The 25,712-nt window shown below is 35.4% G+C and overlaps 1 protein-coding gene across 1 annotated transcript in view; it reads left to right on the top strand.

Annotated features, from left to right (window-relative positions):
- Positions 1 to 1,010: 1,010 nt before the first annotated feature.
- The window catches only part of vdrb (vitamin D receptor b), a 48,414-nt gene continuing 23,712 nt past the window's right edge, over positions 1,011 to 25,712 (top strand). Inside the window, exon 1 of the mRNA XM_056460180.1 lies at positions 1,011 to 1,696. The gene's annotated coding sequence lies outside the window, so the exon portion shown is untranslated. The remainder of the gene's footprint in view (positions 1,697 to 25,712) is intronic.

Below are 25,712 nucleotides of genomic sequence, written 5' to 3'. Positions count from 1 at the left end.
ATAACGTTAATTATCGGCCATGAGTCGGGTCTAAGACAACAGACTTCTATGAAACATATTTTTATATTCTATAGAACTGTCATAATTAATGTTCATGCAAAAGTCTTAAAGTATTGCTCCAGTTTTTTAATGGAGTTTCTGCACTAGCCTGCTGCTAATGAAGGCAGCTGCATTTAAATCATAGGTCTCAAACTCTATTCCTGGGCCGCATCTCTGCACAGTTTTGCTCCAACCCTAATCAAACAAAGCTGATCCAACTAATCAAGGTGTTCAAGACTACTATTAAGCAGGTGTGAGTTGGAGGTGGTTGGAGGTAAACTATGCAGAGCTGCGGCCCTCCAGGAATTGAGTTTGAGACTACTGGTTTAAACGGGCTTTCCTCTTATTTCACGCTTTAACAGGCAAATGAATGCTTAAGTCTATTTAACTGATTATATTTGAATTGGATTACAGTGTCAATGCTGTAAAAACAACCCCATGAAAATGAAAATAGTCACATAAACCTCACCAGAAGCTCATCATTGGCTGAAAAACTCTAGCTGTGGAAATAGCCCACTGAATTGCATTTTATCAATCAACAAGGACCACATTTCAACTAAAAATATACTTTTTGATCTTCTACTTAAGAAAAAGTCACATACTTCTTGAATTACCCAAATGTGCATAAATCAACAGCAAATGTCCATTTTAGAGTGAACAGTAAAACACAAAAACAAGCCCTTCTTTCACATTGCAAAAGGAATGTCAGGTTTGCGACACCACAATGAGTGAATGCTTTTCAATCCCTCCACTGTTTCCTCAGTGCAGTGCAATGCAGATTTCAGCGCATGACACATTTCTACTCAAGAATGATGCTCGACCTCATGCGGACAAACTGTTTACCTCGCTGCTGCTTCTGACGTCACGACACACCCCTCGCGCGCGTGATTGTGCGAGTGTGTTTGTGTGTGCGCGCGCAGCCTCTGCCCGTGAATGCAGTGGAGCTCGTGAGTGCGCGAGTGTGTGTGAGTGAGTGTGTTTTGCTTCAGGAATGTGGGAGTTGTCCCCACGCGCTTTACGAACAACCGACCTGTCCAAACAGTGCGCGCGTGGCAGAGGATGTCACACCAACCAAAACAGCGGACGCTCGCTCACAGCACAATCTTTGATCCGTTATTGGAGGAAAATCCGCCGTACAGGGTAGAGTCGGGGCGGGGCGTAATTACTCGGAGTCCCATCTATTTAGGGTCAAGTACAACATTTTTACAGCCCTAAGCAGCGTGGGTTCAAAGTTTGTTTTGTGCCCGGAAACTGCGAGTCGCCCACTGGCCGCGGAGGAAGCGCGTTCAGATTCGACCGTGTGCATTGTTTGTGTGTACGTTACGTTAGTTAACCCACGGAGAGAAAAAAAAATCCGCGCGGGATGGATTACAAAGCTGCGATAGCCAGCATAATTCGTTAGCATCTCGTCGACTAGCTCCTCCAGAGGCTCGATCGCGAGTACGGGGCTGCGGTGCGGCTGGACGCGGAGCGAGGCGACCCTCTGCGGGCTGCGCTGCCGAGGCGGTGGGCGTGTTTTCTCGGCGTGCTAGCATGTGAGCTGGCGCCAAGTTCTCGGCGTGAAGAATAAGAAAGAAAAAAAACAAGATTTACAAGTTACGGATTGGAGAGAAGCAGCAAAAGTCACATCACGCTTGATCGGAAAAGTTGCACGCAGGTACGAAGCGAGCAGTTTACTCTAACACACACTATTATCAAAGTGAACCTTGTGCGCTCACTAATGCAATTCAAAACAAAAGCTGCTAGTCTGCTAATGTTAGGTAACCTACTCAAGTGACTGTTTTTTTCATCCTGGCACATGAGATCCAGAGGGAGCGAGAGAGAGAGAGTGTTAATGTGTGTAGTTTGTGAGCTAAATTAACTCTAAAATGTATTCGTTGTGTGTTTGGTGCACTGATTGAATGCGATTTAAACACCGACCTTGGCGAGTTATACAACATGGAAAACTTTGCACATGCCTCCGAGTGTAGCTAGTTCCGAAGAATGACTTAAAGCAGCAAATCCGTGCTAATGAAGCGTCAATTGTATTCAAAGCGATATAAAAGCGTGTAATGTTAATGAGTGCGATAGTAGAGCTGTGGATCTATCAGCTCATCTGTTGCGGTAATTTCCAACTGCGACATCATCCAGACACAGCGAAAATGTCGCTTCTGTGGCGTTTAGCAGCTCTTCAAACTTACTTTTTTGGAGATTAGTTTTCCTTCTCTAACTGTTTTTCTTTTATGTGAAGTAAAAGATTTGCTAAACGAATAATTAATCGCACAACAAGAATACGTTTTACTGCTTAAGATACGATGCATTTTGTATAGCTGTCTGCGGTGTCACTTTGTTGTGAAATATTAGCAAACAATTTAGCATTACTTAAAGCTTTATAATTAATTTGTTAAAATGTATTGGAATAATAACAATGTAATTATTTTTTAATTTACATATTTTCGCATATTTCTGTGTCATCGTTGTAATGTTTCATTTGTAAAGGAATATTACAGTTTCACTTTAAACATTTGTTCTTGTAATTGTTTTTCTGTCATCATAACAATGCATTACGGGCAGAAAACTATTTTGATAGTGCTCTGCATGTTTTATAAACCCTGATGTTGATATTAAAACGTAGAAGCATTGAAACACTGGCGATACTCGTGTAATATCAGTCATATTAACCTCAGCTGTGTTGTTTGACAAAATGCCCTTATGGATCGTATAGGAGAGAGGGAGAGCGTGTGACTCTGACATGAAAGCACATTGTGCTGTTGGTATGTTGAGAATCTGTTGTAGTGTGCAGAGTTTGTTTAACATGTCTGTTGAACTGGCCTAGGACTTTTTCAGCACTCCAAATGGACAACTAGTTAGGGCATGTCCGACTAGCAGGAACAAAAGTAAACTCCTGGAGATGTTTATTCTGTTTTCTTAAGTTTGTTTGGGGTGGAGTCAAGTGGTAAACCTTCAAAATCAATGTAATGGTTACCCTTTTCCCATGTAGGATTGGCTAATAGATTTGCTCTGCATTGTATCAGATAATGTGTTTGTGTGGCTGTGACGCAGTGGCTGTTGTTCTCTCTTTTCCAACGATTCTCCATTGTGCAAATTCAGAGCTGCAATGGTCTAATTTGAGTTAAAATAGAAAGAGATGATCAACCATGTAACAAGATTAGATGTGATACCTTGGATGGGTTTCAAAATACTCTTTCCCTGTTATTCAGCACTACTGTATGTCTTTCATATCTATATTACTGTTCAGTGGTTAGATGTAGGCATGGGGCTGAATAAGATTCTGACGGCATGAGAACCTTTGATAATCACGGTTTCACGGAATTGTGATTTCTGCTCTAAAATTTACTCTTTTTAATTGTCTGGATAAAAAAACAACTATTTTTCACCATTGAACACAATATATTTTATTTTGAAAATCATTTATCATGTTTTGGAGCAGTAAACATGTCAGGCTAAATAATTAAAATGAATCATTGATTTTTGTGTTTTTGAAACTAATGAAGACAGAAGATTTCTTTACAATTTAAAATGCCATCATCGGATATCTGTTCTGCTGGAGATAATGTTATCCTAAAATCAAGCATAAATAAAAAATCCTACATATACCATAGGAACCATATAGTAGAAAATTTGGGTGGTTTTAAAACCTTGACTTTCCCAAACCACGGTATATCTTGATTCTTTTTTCCAATACATAAATTAAAGCAGTCTAACTCTTGATTATTGATAAGAAAAAAAAGATTTCTGAAGGATCATGTGACAAAAGACTTGAGGAGTGGCTGCTGAAAAATCAGCCTTGACTGTACAGAAATAAATGAGATAATACAAAACAGTGATTTTAAATAACTGTAATGACATTTCACATCATTTCAGTGTTTTCTGTATGTTTTATACAGTCAAAGGTGAGAGACTTTTTATAAAATCATTTTTAAAAGCTTGTTTTAACAAGACATGGGTAGATAACCGTTTTCAATGGAAAAGTCAAGAGATTTCTGTTACACCGTTCCTAAGGTGTGTAAGATTTTTTCATATTTTTGTTTTTGTTTTGTTTTTTAGGACAACAGTGGAAAAAATATCCAAAGATATTGTTTTAAATTGTGAAGAAATCTGTATTTTTGAAACTAATGAAGAGTTGTCAAGAGATGTCAAAAATTCATTTGAATTATTCAGCCTGACATGTTTACTGCTCAAATATTTTAAATTTCTCAAAATAAAATATATTGGCTGCGTCAGAAATCGCCTACTACTCAGCAGGTACCAGGGTTGCACTGTTTACCGGTACTATTCACGATACTATGCCACGGTTTTTTGTAAACAGTAGTATCGTCATTAACGGCATATTTAAAATGCATAATATTGGATGTGGAAAAAAAAATCACTAAAATGCTCACACGTCTGTGCAACAATAGACCATTTTATTTTAATTGTCTATGGAGCCCTTTAAGGTTGCAAAACTGTAGAATTTGCCCCTTTTATGTTAGCCTATTGCACGTTTTCGGATGCTTCAGTTTGAATCTGAATCAGTTCATTTCTGTTCCTGTCAATATGATTTAGTAGCTACAACAACCGCAACAATCTCTTAAAAAGAGCAACTCACAATGTGAAATTTTGAATTACTTTGGATTGTTTCCCGATAAGACTGGAAAAAAAAAAACAATAGATGAAAAACCCAAAATTGCAACAGGAAACCTTTTTGACCTCTTCATATAGCCTAATTTTGTTGGAAAATGCTATTTTTGTAACAAATTTTGTTTGGTATAATTTGTATCTTTATTTTAATGTATTTTTTTGTTGACCAGTTATCTACAAAATAAACAAAAAGAGCTAATACATTTTAGGTGAAGTGACGTGCAAATAATACTTTTTTCGTAACGTTAATTAATGGTATCGTGACAACCCTAGTAAGTACTGCACTTGAATTTACTACTTGACCAATCAAAAAGTACGTTCTATACAGTATGAATGTGAGTAGTATGAATGAAGCTCGGACGTACTACATCTGGTAATTTATCATGATCACATGACACACCCGCTTCACTCTCGTTCATGAATTCTCTCGTGGTGCATCATGGGAGAGCGTAGTGTCCATCCGATGCACACTTTAGAATCTCGCCGGAAGTAGTAGGTCATACGGGTACTTCTCGCATACAGTTTTTCGATGTCTATGAATTCGGACATACTACTCGGCTCGCATACTGTTTTTACTATATGGCGTAGAATGGAAGTATGCAATTTTGGACACAGCCATTGTGTTCAAAGCGGAAAAAAGTTCTTGTTTTTTACCCAGACATTTAAGAAGAATATATTTTAGAGCCGTAATCACAATATCATAAACCCGGGATGTTTTTATCCAAGGTTATATCACACCGTCAGAATCTTATCCTACTATGAACACATACCTCATTTAAAAAAGAACAAGAAATTCTCTCTGTAGTTTATGCCTTTAAATGACTAAAGAAGTGTGCATTTGTTTGCTGCTGCGCTCCAGAATGTACCGCAGTAGCACAATCTATACTGCCCTATACGGGATGTTTACATGTTTCCGTATGCTCCAGAATTCCAATGCACCTGCGTATTATCTTCATAGTCGTGTTGGTTTGAGTGCCAGCGCCATGCAGGACCTGCTTCGCACACATCGCTCTGATGATATGTTCCTTTTGTTTAAAGGAGCCGGATTGTGATGTTTAGGTTGTTATTGTGGCGGTGCTCATTTCAGAGGCTGGAATGTGTGCGCCTGTGTGTAGTTTCTGTAACTCTAGGCAGAAGCTGTGAGGCCTTGACTGTAGCCCTGTAGAGAGGCCCATTGAAGGGGAAGTTGGCTCTCTGTGTGTGTGTATGCGTGTGTGTGCATGCAGACCACTGGGATTGGACACAGGGTAGAAAGACCCCCTGTACGGAAGGAGGGAAAAAAGGGAGGAAAGAGGAAGGAGGAGTCACTTACACTTTTTTTTTCTGGTCATGTGTGTTCTTGCCCCGTGTTTTGCATGGACCGAGCGAGTGGTCGCGTTACGGCAAGGGTAACCAAAGACGAATATGTAAAGAGACTATTCACAGCTGAGAAAGATTTCTCATTAGTAAACAGCCTAATTTTGAACTCGGGCCATTTTGTAATGTAACTTGAAGACTGTTGGCCTAATGTTTGTTTGTGTGCTGCGGCGGCTAATGTTTTACAGGGCTCTCTTTGTCTTTGCATCTTTTTTAAGTCATATTTGTTTGCTTATGATGAATTTAACAGGTCAGGAATAATTGATGTTCAGTGTGAGGAGGTTTTTCAGCATGATGGAGTGATGAATGATTAATGTATGTCTTTGCGCAGCATATCCTCAGCTTCTGTGGATTGGTACTATTTGCTCAGGGCTTGACATTGCTATATATGGCTTCGCTAAACCTACACAGACTTAGAATCAAATAGACTGAAATAACAGAGAAATTGTAGGATTTCACTGATTTCTTTCGCGTTGCTTTCTGTGTGATCGGCGAGTGTGTAAGGGATAATAATGTACAGTGAGCCTAATTTAGGGCCTCATGATATCAGGAAAATGTGGATTCATCTTTGAGTCATAAAATTGGAATTAGCTGTACAACGCATAAATGTGATGTAAACAGGCAAATTTTGGATGCTAAATCAGAAGTGACACTATACGCCTATGAACTAGTGACTGTGAATGAAATGCATGTGTGATGCTCATGGTGTTGTCTGCTGTGTTGTTATACGAGGATGTGGACTCGTGAACTTTTCTAGAGATGCTCTGCGAGTCTTTTCATCTGTATTTTACAGTTTTATTCGAGAAAAGCATTTGTTGTTGTTGTTAGGGCTGCACAATATATCGTTTCAGCATCGATATCGTAATGTGTGCTAGTGATGCAACGGTTACAGATTTTAGTTGTACGATTTAGGCTTGGGCGGTAATATGGAAATACGGTATACTGCGGGATCTGAAAATAGCAACGCTATCAGTTTCAATCTCATTATACCATGATAAAAAACAGTGTACTTATGTAGAAGACGAGGATTAAAATTTAATTAAATTTATTTAATGCCTAAATATGTGTATGCATGGATGTCATAAAGGGGCAGCATAGAGAAGAAGGAGAGAGGTGGGGAAAGATGGCGAGTTGCGCACTTGGTCTCGAAAAAGAACACACTTCTGCAGTTCGGCAGTATTTCCAGTTTCTACCGAACAAGAAGGGAGAGGCGGTAAATATGGAGGAAGCAATTTGGCGGTAAATAGAGATGAGGCAATTTGCAAGCTGTACAACAGAAAGGTGACTGCGAAAGATGAAAATACCTTGACCCTAAGGTCGCATATATGGTATTCAGTTTCTGAATGATTTAGGCACAAGCCAACAATTTGGTGACGCTGTCTGAGCTTTACTTCAGGATTTTTACCGTATACCGAGGTAAAATAGAGAGTAGGTTTGACGGTATCAAAATTTGGATACCGCCCAAGCTTAGTACGATTATAGTCTGAGGAATAATCACGGTTATCACGATTATTATGCGTTCATTGATTTAAAACCACCACTAAATCACACGAAAATGCCTTATATTTTAAAGTCTTATTTATTTCTGCTTGGTAACCAATTAATACAGCACAAAATAATGGGAAAATGAAGAATAGACCATTTCTCTTCGGACTTAAAAATTTGTGAAAAACGTTTTTGGCATTTAGACACAAGAAAATTTCATTCTACTCTGAAAATAAATGACAAAACAATGAATGAATAAATAAATAAATAAATAAAAATAAGTACAAATAAAAAATAGCATTTGTTTAACGTAAATCTAGACTACATATAAAGTATTTCCCTTTAAACTAGTTTTAACCAATATACACGCACGAGCCGCGCACCTCCATTGGAAATAATAAACTTGCGCGTTCAAAAGACTGGATATGTGAACAGCCCTTTTTAGTAATAACTGTAGTTAAAATCAGCCTTTAATCCAGTGTGTGTGCATATTGTGTACAAGCTAGGAACTTTAAACTAGCACGCAGTTAGCATAACTTTTAGTTGCAGCCAATTTCTTCCGTGACGAATTAAAGCGCAAATCGGTTAATCGTTGCATTCCTAATGTGTGCATCTGCAATAGTCACATCGGATAGATATGCAATATTGAGTTGGGATTCTTAAATGTTGATGCAGAATTTAACCACGATGGAGTGAAGTTTTATCGTTTGCATGTTTTTAAGGCCTGAGAGAGATTAAAGTATTGAAGTGCAAAAAATGTACGCATTGTATTGAATTATTTACACCATAAAAACTTTGCAGTGGGACTTCTACATTTACTTACACACAACCATAAAGCTCCCACTGTTTATTTAACTTCTATTCAGGGGTGGGCTGATAAACGATATGATATCAAATCACAATAAAATTTATGTCAACAACAATGATAAGCTTTTTGTACTTTTATATTGATCTAAAAGCCAATCACACAGCAGAAATGTACAACAATACGAATCTAGAAGTGTGTTTATCAAAGACGCACCGGATTTTCGGCCGCCAAAAATGATCTGCCACCGTAAATAGGTTATGCTTTTAATGAACTCTCTCATTTTTGTGGTTTCAGTCATTGCTGAGGTACTCTAAATGTGGAAACATTAACAACTGATATCGAAATATCTATATCGTTATTGTTCAATATGGATAAGAGTTAATCGAGATTGCATTTTTGCTATATTGCCCAGCCCTACTTTAATCTTTGCTTTATTGCATTTATCAAACGCTAATAATTTTTTTTATTACGTTTTTATGCATGATTCACTCCCCTACAGAATCACCTCAATCAAAATGAATACATTTGGTAACACTTTAGGGGCCAATTCTCACTATTAACTAGTTGCTTATTAGCATGCATGTTATTGAGATAATGCTTATTAGTATTTATAAACTACATATTCTGCATTATCTTATTAGATTTACCTAATCCTACCCAATACCTAAAATACCCTAATACATATTAAAAAGGAGCTAATGTGTGGCGCAAATGTATAAAAATTGCTAATATCAAGAATTGAACCTTGGAATAAAATGTGACCATATATATATTTTTTCTAAATGGTGCTATACAATCATTTGGGGAAATTGTAGATGCAGAAATAAATAAAATGGAATTTGAAAAGAAAAATGTTTCATAGAGTACTACAAATAGCATACTAGACAAATAAACAGTATAATGTAGGTAATAAAAATGCAATCTCAATAACTATTTTCCATATTGAACGATAACGATGTACATTTCGATATGAGTTGTTGCTTCCAGATTTAAAGGAGAACCCCAGCAATGACTGAAGTCACAAAAATTAGAAGGTCCATTAAATGGCAAACATGAATTTTATTGCACTTCGATATAATATTGTTTATACCTAGTGTAATGGTATTATTGTCCAATCAGACACGGACACTGTTAGGGCTTAAAGCTAGAACTTCAAAGACAATTTTGTAATTGAATAACTTAATTCAAATCAAATCCATATAACTGCATATATACCCTGACTTTCTAAATGTGTGTATGTTTCTTTCTAACATTGTTTTTTTAATTACAAAACACCACTGAGTTCTGAATGTTTTTACTTTGAATGGCCATAACGGTCAAAGTGACCTCATGCATTTCAGTGTCTGCTACTTTTCCTCATGCCTTTGAATATGTGTGCCTCTGTTACCTAGCAACTTTCTGCTAAACAAAAACATAACTTTCTGATAGCAAAAACATAACTTTACTTCAGACTCATCCTTCAAAATAAAAAACAAACATTTTCACTGTGGTGAAAGAATTCAATTCATCTTTATTTCTATAGCACTTTTACATTGTAGATTGTGTCAAAGCAGCTTTACATTGAAGTTCTAGTAAATTGAAACTGTGTTAGTCCATGTTTTAGAGTTAAAGTTCAGTTTAATTCAGTTCAGCATGGTTTAAATTTCACTGCTGAAAGTCCAAACACTGAGGAGCAAATCCATCGATGAAAAAACTTTGCTGTTTCACTTGTCGGACAAAGTGAGGTATGCACTTCCAGGTAACTCCTGCACATTTATAGACTATATTTCTAATTAGGCATGGGCTGGTGTAAGATTCTGAAGGTATGATAACCTTGGATAAAAATATCACAATTTCACGGTATTGTGTTTACTGCTCTGAAATAAGTCATTTTTAAATGTCTGGGTGTAAAACAACAGCTTGTTTCCCCCTTGAACACAAAATATTTTATTTTAAGAAACATTTGAAATATATGTATTTTTAATTTTAAACTTGTCATGGCAAATATTTAAAATAAATCATTGATTTCTGATCTTCCTTAGTATCAAAAACATTTATTTACAATTTGAGAAGGCGTCGTTGGATATCTTTATATTGGATCTTGAACTAAATTAAGCCATTGCACTGTTCTGGTCTATAGCATGCTGGATGTTGGTGTATAAGCAACTTGTTTTTTTGTTTTGTTTTGTTTTTTCGGTGTATAAGCAAGATGTTTGCTGAATTGTGGGCTGACCAGTAGCTTTTGATTTGGTAGGGTCCTTTTGCTGGAGATACTGTTGCCTTAAAAAAAACTAAATAGTCAAAAAACAAAAGCATACACATACCTTAGGAACAGTATAACAGAACATTTTTGCTGTTTTAAAACTTTGACTTTTCCAAACAGCGGTAAACCTTAAATTCGGTTATCGTCCCATGTCTAATTATACTAAAAAAATTTTTTACCCTATTTTTTTTTTTAGAGTAATCACTTCATAATATCTGTCAACAGACATTCAGAATTAAATTCTTAAATCTCCAATTCTTTGAATGAAAATATAATGTGACTGAAAATTAAATTCAGTCCAGTCCTCTATAAATGGCCGCTATGGCCATGCTAGTAGTTTTAGAATTCTCATACTTCCTGTGTTAATTAATGTTCTTCTTCACTTCTCCATTTTTCTTTACTGTTTTCACACTTTTGTGGTTTGTCTGTGTCGTCTAAAATTCTACATTTGATTTGTGTCATAATTTTACAACCCTTTTTTGATAAGTAATACTTATTACTGCAGAAGCTGCTTTCGTTATTTTTTGTGTATTGTGACGCAGTTCCAAGAGTAACCCAATTTTATATGAGAAAACAGTGGGCGTGGTTTGGTTTTGTTGTTTACTGCGAGCTGATTGAATGTAGTAAAGTCGACATTGCATTCAGAAAGATTGAGAAAAGGGTTTGGGGAGAGTTATTACAACCTGACAGACACCTCCTCCTCCTCAACGTTTCTGTTTGTTGTTAATTCTGACAGTTTGAGCAGCGTGATTAAATATGTTAGCCACGCCCAATTCTTAAGATATTCATAATCTGCCAATTTAACTGAAAACAAACAGGAAGTGCATTTTCAGATTTCAATTAAAGATTAGAAGGGCAAACTATTATTTTTTCTTAATGACATGCACAGATGAATTGTTCACCACAAAACTAGCAGTCTGAATGAACAAAATCACATGCTTAGTTTTGATTTCTTGGGGACTTTAAACAAAAAATGTAAATAATTTAGATAATAAATGAGTTTTAACCTTTTTTATGCCCGGTTTTCACCTCCCGAGAATCGGAGATGAAATCTTGTCGAGGATTTCTATCGGTTCCAATACTCTGCAGATTATCTGGTAATGTGAGCCATTTAAAGATTGAATCTCGCACCTCGTGATGTTCTAGAACACACATCGGAGCCTCCCCAATTATATCAGCGGCTGCATTTACACTGCATGGTTCAAATGACTCAATTCTGATCTTTTTTTCTTCCATGTAGAACAGTTCGGATATTGCCCATGTACGTGTAAGCAGGACAAAATCACTTGGATTTCGATTTTCGGTCGGATTTTCACCTGTCAATGCGAGTTGCACATCATTAAAAACCATACGAATGACGTCAACTCTGATGCTTTCATTTCATAACAGACTTAAACAGAGTCCCAAACCTTAAATTTCATGCACGGGGACTAAAAAAGCTCTTATATAGTAATGTAGCACAAGTGTTTAAGCATGTTAACGAGAGAGAGAGAGCAATATGGAGCCAGATCAGTCTAAAAAATAATACAATTACAAAATAAAATTTATACTTGCATTTATACAAACAATTCACACGCAAACAATTTACAAAATCCTGTAGGCTCTATGCACAGCTAAAGTTTTAAAGCCAATGATAAACTTCCTGTGAAAGCCTAATGTGACTATTTTCAAGTTCACATGGTTTTTACAGCATCAATGTTGTAATGAAATTAAAAAATAATCAGTTAAATAGACTTAAGCATTTATTTAGTTGTTCAAGTGTAAAACGAGATGAAAGAGTTGTAACCACTAGTGCTGTCAGTTTTAAAGACATGGCGGGGGGGAAATGGAATTTAATGCAGTGCTTGTTTGATCTGAGACCCACTTCATATGTATATCTAACAAGCAGTGAAGATTGCAGATTTTTAAAGAAATCAGATCTTAAACGTAACAATTTTGTAATGGAAAGCTCTTGGGATCCGTACATATAGCCCATTTGTAAATTCAAAACACAATCCATAAATGCAACAAACGAATCATGAATGCTCAAATAAATATCAAAAATATTTTCACCAAATTTATTGGATTTGTGTTTTGAATCTAGAAATTGGAATTGTGTATTTTTGAATCATCTTTTGATTTTACGAATTGGATATGTGTATTATTTTTTATCGTTTTTTTTTTTATTCACGAATTGTGTTTGTGTATTTTTGAATCGTTTTTTTTAATCTAGGAATTGGATTTGTGTGCAATTAGATATTTTCCCCAAATGGCACAGCTCTATTTCAACTGTTTTTAGATTTTTTTTTTTTTTTGTTTTGTTTTACTATGATGGGGATAGAATATGACCAATATAAAAATGATTAGGCTTACGTCTATGTCTCTGCGGGGTCTTAAAAATGTTAAAAGTTTCTAAATCAATTATGAGAAATTTAAGGCCCTTAAAAGGTATTAAAGTCTTAATAAATTTTGTTCAAGCATTGTCCAAAGTGTTTAACTCCAAAAAATACATTTGATATAAATATATTTATTTTCCTTGATCCACACAATTGGTTTGGGCCGGGTTAAGTTAAAGGTTTGATATGAATTAGAACTGGAAGTGGTGATGAGGTCTTAAATATTCTGGGAAGGTCTTTTAAAAAGGTATTGAAATTACCTTTAGGATTCCTGCTTATACCCTCATATAGTCCCGTAACAGAGGGACTTTTTTACTTTCCCTTATGCCGTCTTGAAGGTCTTTTTTCTTTATTCTGGTATAAATGACCAAATTTACATTTTTTTTGCTGACAAATGCCTTTAAACAGTTTATGTTAAAATATTTTGGTTAAAATATGTGATGTTGACATGCACGGATTGAATTTGGGTTTCCCCTGAAGTTGTTCAAATCTAAACCAGCTTGATTTGAAAGCATAAAGCCTTAATTTGTTTAGCATTAGCGTTAATGCAAATGCTTCCATGTGGTAAAGCGTCTTCAATAAACAATTACTTACACATTCACATACCTTCCACACCGTGCTGGAAACTGGACATTTGAGAGAGGATCTGTCCGAAAAATGACTTTACCATCTCCCTATTGAGTGTTGCTTGGCACGACTCTGAGTTTGTATTTGTGTGGTGTACTTGTGGAATTTTGTGTGTTGTGAGTGTGTGGCAGTGTTATAATCTGGCGGTGTGTTTCCAGTCAGGATCGTTTGAGGACAACAGCAGTTTCTGTGTGTTCTGGACCCGAACTGACCCAACTGGCTCTGCGCATTACACACACACACATTCCCTTGGCTTGTGTGTGTGTGTGGAGGAAGTGTGTAAGACAGTTTGTCTCAAAGTCTCTGTCTGTTTTTATGGTTTTTTATGGGGCTGCTGATCGTTCTTGCATTATAGCCGTCAAAGCCAGTTTTGCAGGGCCTCGCCAAAGCGCGAGAACATTTCTAGCAAGCTTTAGTATGTGCTGTTGCATGTGTTCCTGTGTTTTCCACATGGTCTCTATGCCAGGCCTGGCATTCCTGCTGCGTGAGTCTGCTTCTGTCTGTTGTCGTAGCTAATGAAGGTTTATGAAACCCTGACAGCATCTCTGTCCCATCCGGCATACAGGCCTATTCTCGCTTTCCTCTGTTTACTTGCATTTACGACCTACATGTGCCTAAATGTCACAACGGTTACAAAGTCGAACAGTGTTGTGCAGTTAGTATTTATTGCGAAGGAACCATAGTTACATGATGGTTGGAGAAATATCACCATAGCTACATGTTATTCAGTTACTTTAGCATGAGCAATGTATGTTACACAATAACCACCACTGGCAGCATGGTATGGAATATGCTAATCTGTGGTTCTCCTCAGTGACTTTGCTCTTAGGTTTTTGTATGCGTGTTTAACATGTGCTTCATGTGCATGAAACTGACATCTTATATATTGGATAAATGGATGGATCATAAAAAAAATTAAAAATACAACTTCATTTAATCTTCCTCATGCAGTTTTGAACCGTTTTGAGTTTCTTTTTTTTATGTTGAACAAACAAAAGTAAAGTATACTTTAAAGAATATAGTGGTTGCTTGCACCCATCGATAGTAAGAAACAAATGGGTGCCAGCAACCAGCATTTCATGTATGAAATATGTTCTTTTGTGTTCAACAGAAGAATGATGACAGTTATTATTAGCCGCTTTATGTAATGCCTGTGATAAGTACGTCATGTGTATGTGCACTGAAAAAATTCAATTCATTGGATTTACATTTTTTTAATGTAAGAGGTTGCAAACAGCTTATATTGGGTACATTTAAACAAATTAAATTTTGTTAATTATGTTCAACCTAATTTGTTTATTTAATTCCAGCCCATAATAATTGTTTGCAACCACTTACCGTAAAGGTGAGGTATGTAAGTTTGACACCCAGTGGTTGAACTAGGTATTGCATGCCTTTTTCAAAACACGCAAGCAAGGCTTGCCAGATTGACGACACCAACCGGAGCGAGGATGATTTAAGTCTTGTTCTAAATAAAAACAACAACACGCAATAGAAGGAATATTTTCCATTTTAAAAGGAGTTTTTGCTTTAATCATCACCTGAAATTTATAGTTTAGAAACGGCTTCTGTTTCTTGCCGCTGATCGACAGAAAACTGACAATGATTATCTAAGGTACGTCTCATGTGCTTTATTCGGTGCTAAATGCTAATAATGTGAGTTTTAATGCTGTTTTACATGACATTTATTGCCATATACTGAAAACGGCAGCAGATAGTTCACCTCAGATATTGAAAATAAAATAAACCGTTTGAAATTGAACTTTAGAACTGACTCAGTGTAAACCAAAACATATCAGTGATTCAGCATGTATATTTAATAATGTTAAAGAGGTTTAGTATATATTAATTTAATTATAAACCTCAGCATTTTGTTGGAGTGCAGTAAGTGCACTATTCTGTGCTTTTGAATGTATTTAAATTTCTGTCGTGTTTCATCTGGTGCAAACAGCCAAACGGCTGTTGTTAGGAAACAAGGTTACAATGTAATCTGCTTACCCAATGTTTACGTTTGTAATATTTATGTTATTTGCTAATTAATAAACCCTTAACGTGGAACTCTGCGTCTAATTTCGGGGCTGTTACTGTCCACTGGAGGTCTTATTTTAGTTATGGATGCACACTATGAGAACCTTTACTTACCGAAGGAATGAAATGCTCAGTGATCCACCAAGGCAACCTGAGGTGCTGAAATTTAATTGGCTAAAGTGGCAGTAGGCGGGTTAAAAGAACCAAAGCAAAGACAGATGTTCTGGCTCATAACAGACATTTTCAAAGCAGAATATTTGACTTCAGCATTGTTTTTCAGATAAACAAGAATATTGTTTGAATATAAAGCATGTTTCTTTAATATCTGCAAACATATTATGGTATTTTAATGCTTTAGAAGAGTCAAAAACTTACTGCACCTTTAAAAAAAATTTGCAATGAATCTTTTTTCAGTGTACAAAATATAAATGTAAAATACAGTACTGCCATTTTTATTCGTTTTTTTTTAAAAGGAGATCAGCACTTGGAATATAGTCAAATCACGGATCACTTTTGATCACAGATAGCAGATGTGCGTGTTATTCTTCTCTGGTTTAGTCATACTGCCTGTACCTCATGTTCTTTTATATGATAAACAGGCCATTGCACTCACAACCAGGTCATCCTGAAGAAGAAGGACAATCTTTCTCGTACACCTTGGCCTACATTCTTGTTAGTGCTTAGTGATGCTTTGGTTCTCTCAATCATTAACTCGATACAACCTTAAAGGGCATCAGGATCGTACATATAGTGAGGCCCGAGTCAAAGTGTCAGTCATGCCGTCTTCACATGTCTGACCCTAAAATATCCCAGGTGTTGTCAGATTTCCTAAGATGCTGTGTGGCATTGGATGAAATATTAACCAGAGCTCCCAATTAAGACACATTTAACATTTTGTGAAAGTCTCTTATCTGCTTTATGCTATGTGCGCGTTGATAACAAGAGCCATATAGCGAAGCAAATGAAGAGTGGAGATGTGGCATGTGCACAGTCCAAAATTTCAACAAAACACACACTGCGCACACACGGTTAATGATTTTGGAGACTTGTGAAAGCGAAGACTAAAATTATCTTGCAAAGCGCTTTTTCAGATGAGGACAAAAATGTTGTGTTCGTGTTTGATTCTCTGGTAAATCGTGTTATTAAATGAATTTCCTGGGAACTGCCAAATGGATTCTTGTTTTTGCAGCGGAGTAAAAAAATTAAAAGGTAATTGTGACTTTTTACCTAAAAGCAGGTTTTCTTCTCAGAATCATGAGTTAATGTCTCACACTTCTGACATTTCTGTTTCTCCCAATTATAATTTTAGTCTGAATAAACATTAGTTGCAAGGTAAACTCAGTATTTTTGGGGGAAAAGTAAGAATTTAGACACCCTGCTGTTTTTTTGCATAATTTGCACACATGGAATCTGAATATATAGTCAATCATTGACTACATTTACATGGACATCAGTCGAATTATTGGCCTTAATCTGAATGAGACAATAATATGATTAAGGTGTTTATATGGGTTGCTTTTTGAATGTTCCTTTCATGATTCCGTTTTACATGTTACTACACATAGTTCGATTGACGTCATTGTGTCACCACACTATCCACATTTCCTCTGGAGTTGCATCTAATTTCGGCTGTTTTTAATTTTTTTGACAATAACTGCAGTTTTGGCACTTTCACTTTCATTCAGAAACATTTAATGTATGCCTAAACTGAGGTATTGGATGCGAGTATGAAGTAATGACTTGTGGAAGAGTGTTGTTTTAATGAAAATTGATACCACACGGCATATGAAAAGAAAAAAAAAAACTCAGCATTGCATGATGCGGGTGTCTGGTCTTTCACTGACTCAGTGTGTACAGACTATCTTGTCGCAAAATCCTACTTGACGATAATAGTTTAAGGTTTTCACATGTGTGTACTGCACTTCAATAAAGTGACTAAGATCGGCATACACCACACACGTCTTAATTTGATTTCTGTTTAGTTCGATTACAACCTTAATCAGATTAAATGAATCAAAAATTGCTGTTTACATGGTCAACTTTAAATTCAAGTATTGTCTTAATTGTATTACAATCTGATATTTGGTGTCCTTGTAAACGTACTCACTGAGCCTATTTACCTGTGTAAATGTGTGTACATTTATAATTGTTCCGTTTTTAAGTTAATTTCAGAAATATTATTGACTAATATGAAAATGCTCATATGATTTATTTACAATACAGTTTGTAAAGTTATATTTTCTGTCTTTTTAGCAGATATATTATATGAGAGACTTGCTTTGTTTACCAAATAAGCAGATCTAATTGTATTTGGATTGTAAACGTTAAATGAAAGTTAAAAGCATTTTTTTAATTTCATAAGATGTTCCCAAAATCCACATAAATCTGCAGATTTTATTTTTTTAAATACAAAATTCTGTTCAGGAATGGCAAAAAATGTCAGCAGATTCTGTCTGGCCCTACATACAACAAGGCTTGTCACATTATTCAGTATATCAACTTATCGTACAACACGTGGACATGACCTCAATAACTTTTGGTGATGCTATATTTATATATCGCCAATACATTGAAAAGAAAATTGTTAGCAACAATTTAGCTGATTCCACATCTCTATTGGAGGTGTCAGTGTGATAAAACACTATAGAATTTACTGTAATGTGTTATATAATAATAATAATAATTATTATTATTATTATTATTATTATATGTAGTTTTATGTAAATTTCTTGTTAAATCATAATTTTTGTTTTTTGAAACGGTTTACTTGCATTATGATGTTATTATATTGTCATTCTGGCTTTATATAATGAGTGGCATAAAATGGTCTTAAAGTGACAATAATATCATTTATCACAATACATTTTGGTGCAATATATTGCACAACCAAAAAAAGATATTGTGACTGGCCTACTTATGACTCCTTAATCTCACAGTTTTGATTTGCAACTTTGTATCTGTCACTTTTGAATTCTAAACCACTAGTGAACATATTTATTTGAGACTTCTGAAAAAAAAGTTGAGTTTGTAAGAGTTTTATGGTAACCTCTTAAAAAAACTTTGAGGAGAAACGTCACAATTACAAGATGTAAATGCTGACTCTTTTATCTTGCTCTATCTCACAATATTAAGTTAACACCTTTACTATTTTCTTAACCGTTTTCCATCAGAATTGCAAGTTTGCATCCCCTATGCATGTTTGTACTTATAAACTCGCAATAGCAGATTTTCATCTCTCATTTCTAAGAAAGAAGTTAGAGTCGTGAGATCTAAACATGAGACTTGTGTGACATACAATCAGAAGTCTAAGAAATAAAGTCATCATTGTGAGAAATTCAAAACGGTGACGGGGAAAAATAACAAGGGAGAACACAGACTGAATTTTGAGATATTTTAATTTAAATCTTGTAGCCACACAAATATGGTCCAAGCTTCAGTTTTTTTTTTCTAAATTAACTTGTAGTTTATTGAATGTAACGCAGAGCATTTCTCATAATAATAGTTAATGAGGACTATATTGTATAGAAAGTCTAATCAATCATGGCTACAGTTCACTTCACTAAGTCTACTTTATTATTTAACAGAGTTTTTTCCATAGGCTGTTGAGGAAATTAGGCATAATGCAGACTAATGAAACTCAATGACGTTTTTTTTCTTGCACCGATATGTGAATGCTTGAGTAAGCTTGTATAAAGTAAAAAATTTTTTCTGTAATCATTAGTTTTGCTGAATTAAATACCACCTTGTTTTTCTTACATAATCACAGACATGTTTAACACGATTGTTTTGGAGTACTTGCAGGCTCAAAGTTCAGCTTACATACATTTAAGTTTTTGCATCATTGTTTTTATTATTATTTTTTATTTATTTTATTTATAACAGTTTTTTAAAAGTACATAACAGAACAAAAACATTAGTACAATCTATAATGTTTTATACAGATATGGAAAAATACAGAAAAAAATACAAAAAAATTAAGTGAATCAAAAGAAAAACAAGCACCAGTCTATCCAAACATACACCATATAGAGAAAATAATATACATCAAGTTTTACTTCGTCAAACTCAAAACATTGAAAAGTAAGAGTGAAATTGTCCATGAATCCTAAGCGCTCTTCTTTCAACTCTTAAAAAGATAAGCAAGGAAGAGGCCCCAGATTTTTTTCAAACTTTTTAGAAGCATCTGTCCTAGCAAAATGAACTCTTTCAAGCTTAAGAGCAGCAACCATTTTAGTCAGCCATTTATGAAAGTAGGTGGTAGAGTGGACTTCCAGTCCGTCAAGATCACCCTTTTAGCCACCACCATACCAAACATAATAGACATTTGCTGATTATGTGACCATGCTAACACAGAGCATCCAAACAGGGCTAATTCAATATCTGGACTATCGTTTAAATTCAGTCTCTTTTTGAAGACATCTGAATATTGACAAGCAGTCATCCGCACGAAAGCCAAGAAAAACAACAACAACAGCGTCCATCTGCAGGTTACCTTCAAAAATATGCACATAAGTAGTGCCATGTTTATGGCCGACCGCCAGCTAAATCTTCACAAACGGGCAGTGCAAATGTTTCACACATTTGGAATAGATGAATAAATGAACAGCCCAATTTAGATAAATGCATCATTATGTGCTGAAGTGTTTTGAAATGCTTTTATTAGTGTGAGTTTTCAGCACGCATTAGAGTCATTTGAGAACTTTCTCTTGAAGAGGTCATGGCGTGAGGGCGTGCACCACAAAAAAAACTGGTGTTTCTGTAGCAGTATGAAGCTTTCAGCATATTTTCCAGCAGAAAGATCTTGTGTTCATACAGAGGAGCCCACAAAAGCTTTTCTTTTTACCTCAAAGTAGGAATTTCCTCATAACTTACTGAGTAAAAACAGGAAAAACGTGACATCACCCTCAATGCGAAGTGTGTTTATTTGCTTTTGCTCTGTTCCTGTTTGTACACATGGAGTGGTGATGACCTTTCGCATAGATCTCTGCTTTATTGCTGATCACTTTTATTATGACAGCGAGAGGGTTAATCTGGTGCTCTTATCGCACACACACATTTATTGTGACAATATTCTTATCACCTGATGCTTTTTAGCTGTTTGACTTGGCGTGTCACTTTGACCTCTGACTCATTTCGGCAAGGCTGTTGTTCAGTGCGGGCTGTAATGATTTAATGTTTGTGTGTGTGCTGACCTTGTTCTTTTTTTGAAAAGAAGGCTTACGATGTATATATTGAAACCGACATCTGTTTGTTTTCATTTGTCTCCTACAACCACTCCAGTTTAGCCCCTTCCTCGGTGGCGTAGCGCTGATAGCTAATTAATATTCCCCTCAATCCCGTACACTCTTTATCAATGCGCATACATTAGTGATGCTTATATAAGGAACGCTGTGTTTTTTTCCTGTCATTCACTTTATGATACCGGTCTCAAGGCTTTAATCAGAATGATTTACTGTTCTATTAGTGGATTGTTAATTATTTAACACTTGCTGCATGAAGAACGTCACTTATGATTTGTGGCTTTGTTGTGGTGAAGAAATCGAGAATTTCCTTTTGCTTTGTTTGATTTTGATGTGGATGTGTTTTAAAGTCTGCTTAAAATACACCACCGGTCACATGATTAATTATTAAAGAAGTATTAAGATGTTTTGAAAGAAGTCTCTTATGATTTGATCTAAATATGCAGGAAAGCTGTGATCTTATTAAGGTTTAAAAGAGCTGTGTTTCTATTATAATGTCTTCTAAATTGTAAGTTATTTCTGGGATGCTAAAGCAGGTTTTCAGCAGCTATTACTCTAGTCCTTTTGAAATTCTACCATTATACTTATTTGTGGGTTTTTGCACTGGGAAAAAGCTTTCATTCGTCCAGTTAAAAACATTTAGGGTGATGGTTCACATCTAAATTTTATCACTTGACACAATGAAAAATATGTAAGTTTTCTTAAACAATATTTTCTATCTCCGTGAGAACAATTTATATAGCCTGCTACTAGTGGTGTAAGGGATCACAAATATCACGGTTCGGATCACACTACGGTTTTTGAGTCACGGATCGGACCATTTTTTTAAGTGTATCTGTCTGCAGATTGCTAGATGGAGGCATACGATAAGGGGGCACAACTTGTAGTAAGTTAGAGGCGTAACTTGCGGTTATCAAGATCCCATTGAACCATGCGAGATGTCACAACGAGATGTTGTTGGCAAGATGGCGGAAATACTTTTCGGAGACCGTTTTCATCAAATGTTTTCATGAGTTTTCTCCAAATTTAATGACCACCAATTCATTTGATGATATTAATCTATTCATTCATTTAGCAACTGATGCAACTCCACTCACTGACTTCTTCCTTCATTTTGTCATGACTGCTAGCCTACCTCGGTGTCGCCCCCTGTGGTTGCAAAAAACAGTACGATGGTCAGTGCGTCAAGTATGAAAGCCTCTGCAACTCGCAGCTGTAGGTTAATAACTGTGATGATTGGGTTTAGGGTTGGGGTAGGTGTGAACATTAATAACTATCATGATTTGCTTTAGGGTAGGGGAAGGTGTAGACGTTAATAACTGTGATGGTTAGGTTTAGTTGTGGAGTAGGTGTAGATGTTAACAACTGATGTACAGCGCCATCTTGCCAACCACATAGTTTTGAATTGTCTTTAATACTTCAAATTATGCCTCTAACTTTCTACAAGTAAGGCCCTTTCATGTTACGCCCCGTCTTCCAGTCTGCAGTCAGACCCTACTCCCATTTTTCGGATCAGCAATTGGTTTTAACAAACAGAACTTAGAACCTGTAATTTTAATAAAAATCAAGAAAGAACCAGCTAAAGAAAAAGAAAATATTCAATACGAAAAATGACCTTTGCCACTGTTGCTGATAATGCTAAATATAGAAATCTAACATCTTGTACAACATCATATTTATTTTCAATTATTGATTCAACAATTCACTTATAAAACTTCATGTTTCATTATAGGTGGATCATTTTTGAAAACCTATTCAGTGACATAATTTTGATGGTTGTTTGTCGCCACCTATTGGTTACACAATGTAATTGCTACAACATTCAACAGCGTCAAGTTCCATTAAATGGGGATTTTAATCTTTACCATAAACATCAGTGTTCATATCTGTACTATAAACTGTTCTCTCAGTACTTCTGTGTTCTTTAATTGTTATTAACTAACTGAAAAAGTGTAAAAACTGAATCTCTCTCAATCAAACACAGACTTGAATGCAGCACTTCGAAGGATTATTAAACATATGCAAATCATTATCATCTATCATTCATGTTGCGCAGGTTGGAATTGAGATCCCGATCTTTTAATGTTTAATTGTGCAGCTTTACACTGAATTGATTAATGTAATCTACACAAACAGTGACAGATCATCATCATTATATTTTACAGGGAAGCCAAAATGCTTCATATACACGATTTGAATGACACGGGAGGTGATCTCTCTGTGCTCTTGTCATAAATGTTGGATTAATCTACAAGTTCAAAAAAAGTTATTAATCTGTAGCTCACGTGCGTTCCGAACTGTGGGTTGTGATCAACCATAATCTGTTACACCTCTACCTGCTACAAAACTTATTTGTCTTTTGGAAGAAAGTCAATTAATTTAAATTCTCCTTTTGTTCTAAACAGGAAGATATGGCTTTAATCAAAACAACAATTCCCATAAAATGTTCATTCATCCAATAAAAAAAAAAATAGGGTAATGGTTTCACATCTAAATTTGATCACTTATGCCAATGAGAAGTAAATCTTTTGCCTTAAACAATATTGTTTTAAGTCCAGGAAAGTACAAAGCATATTGAGCTTCTGTTTAACAGACATGCACTTAAAATCGTACAGCTCTTAATCAATAACATTTATATTTAACTATGTTTTGAACTTAAAATATATTACTAGAAATATAAAACACATAATAATAAACTCAAATGACAGATACATTTTTAATTGGATGAAGTACTGCTTGGATTATTTTTCAGTGTATCAGTTCTTGTTGCTGCTCAATTATTAAAAATGTTTTTTAGTTTTATGGATGTTCAAAGCAGTTCCTGATGCTTAATCTTTTTGTGGGAAACATGAGTTTTCATTTTCAAAGATCTCAAAAGAACAGCATTTATTCTTTAGGAACTTCATACTGCTACTCGTTATAAAGGCTAAAAAAGCTTTATTTTTTCCTCACTCTAAACTTTGTAATGGTTTTTGCAAACTTTGCAAAAGCAGCTCATGCAGTCGGATGTTAAAAGGGTCATGACCTAAAAAAATTCTTTATGCTTCTCTGACATTGACTGAAAATGGTAAACAATAAATAGAAAGTAATAGGCTATTTGTCCTGTTCTGACCGCCCTCATCAGAATGCACTTGTTGAATTGTAGACTAGGTAGTGTGTCTATTATGTACTAAAGTGCTTCACACAACCTGTTGTTTTGGCAGATGCTAACAAGAAAAATGTCAGTTCTAACACTTGGAGATGGTGTTTCTACAGTACAGTGACTAGGCATGGGCCTAGATTCTGACGGCATGATAACCTTGGATAAAAACATCACGGTTTCACAGTATTGTGATTGCTGCTCTAAAATATGTTCTTTTCAGGTGTCTGGGTGAAAAATAAAACTTTTTTTCCTCTTTGAACACAAAATATTTTATTTTGAGAGACATTTTAAGTATTTTGGAACAGTAAACATGTCAGGCTAAATAACTCAAATGAATCATTGAATTCTGCTGTCTTCATTAGTTTCGAAAACATACTTCTTCACAATTTAAAGCATCTTTGGATATCTTTTTTGCTGGAGATACTGTTGTCCTAAAAAACAAACAAATAAAACCTAAATAAACAATCTTACACGTACCTTAGGAATGGCATAGCTGAATATTTTGGTGGTTTTAAAACCTTGACTTTTCCAAACTGAAATCACTCAGAATTTTGAATTCTGAAATCATGCCCCTATTTAAAGGGATAGTTCACACAAAAATTTAAATGTGCTCACCATTTACTCACCCTCAAGTGCTTCCAAACCCTTCTGACTCTTTGTGTCTGAAAACACAAGAGAATATATTTTTTAAAAGCTGAAAACATGTAACCATTAACTTTTTAGATCTAGAAAATGAGACAGAATTTTCATTTTTGTGTGAAAAGGGAGTAAATTAAAAAAGTTTACCCAGAAATGTTAATATATCAACCTCAAGTGGTTTCATACTTTTATGAGTTTCGTCTTTCTGTTGAACACAAAATAAGATATTTTGAAGAATGTTAGAAACCTCTAACCATTGACTTTCACAGTATTGGTTTTTCCTACTGTGGAAGTCAATAGTTACAGATTTTCAACATTTTGCAAGTTAACTTATTTTGTGTTCAACAAAAAAAGAAACCCGAATGTGTTTGACAAGGGAAGGTTGAGTAAAAAATGACTTTCATTTTTGGGTGAACTTATCCCATCGAAAGGAGAATTGATTTAAAAAAAAAACTTGTTCACCCAAAAATGTTAATATATCAACCTCAAGTGGTTTCATACCTTTTATGAGTTTCATCTTTCTGTTGAACACAAAAGGAGATATTTTAAAGAATGTTAGAAACCTGTAACCATTGACTTCCATAAAAAACTATTACTATGGAAGTCAATGGTTTCAGGTTTTTAACATTTTTTTTCAAAATAAATTTTGAAACTAACTAATTAAAACAAAATTCTGTTCAAATGAGACAGAATTTTCATTTTTGTGTGAACGATCCCTTTAAGATGTGTTTTTGTCAGTTCGTCCACAAGTGGACAATGCTACGTTTGAGCTTATTGAGCATTTGACCTTTTGACCTCTTTCCAGAGGTAGTCAAAAACACATTCAACTGGTTTGCTTTCATAATCGCTCATGTGGCTGAATGGGTTCGAGCAGCCACTGCAGACTGACCTCATTCTTAAACATTATGGGATGTGGATGTGTTTGAAATGCACTAGCTAGACAGGATTTAAACTTTGCTGTCTGAAATCGTAAGATTGATTTGAAGCTGTAAAAAATGTAGAAAGAGCAATGTTCTAGCAGTCCTTGTTCTAATATAAACCCACAGTGCTGGTTTGCTGTAGAAATGAAAGCCGTGGCTCTTCATATCCTTTACTGTCAGCTCTTTTTTCC

This window comes from Danio aesculapii, chromosome 6 (assembly GCF_903798145.1).
Source record: "Danio aesculapii chromosome 6, fDanAes4.1, whole genome shotgun sequence".
Classification (NCBI taxonomy): Eukaryota; Metazoa; Chordata; class Actinopteri; order Cypriniformes; family Danionidae; genus Danio; species Danio aesculapii.
This window is presented reverse-complemented; position numbering and strand designations above follow the sequence as displayed.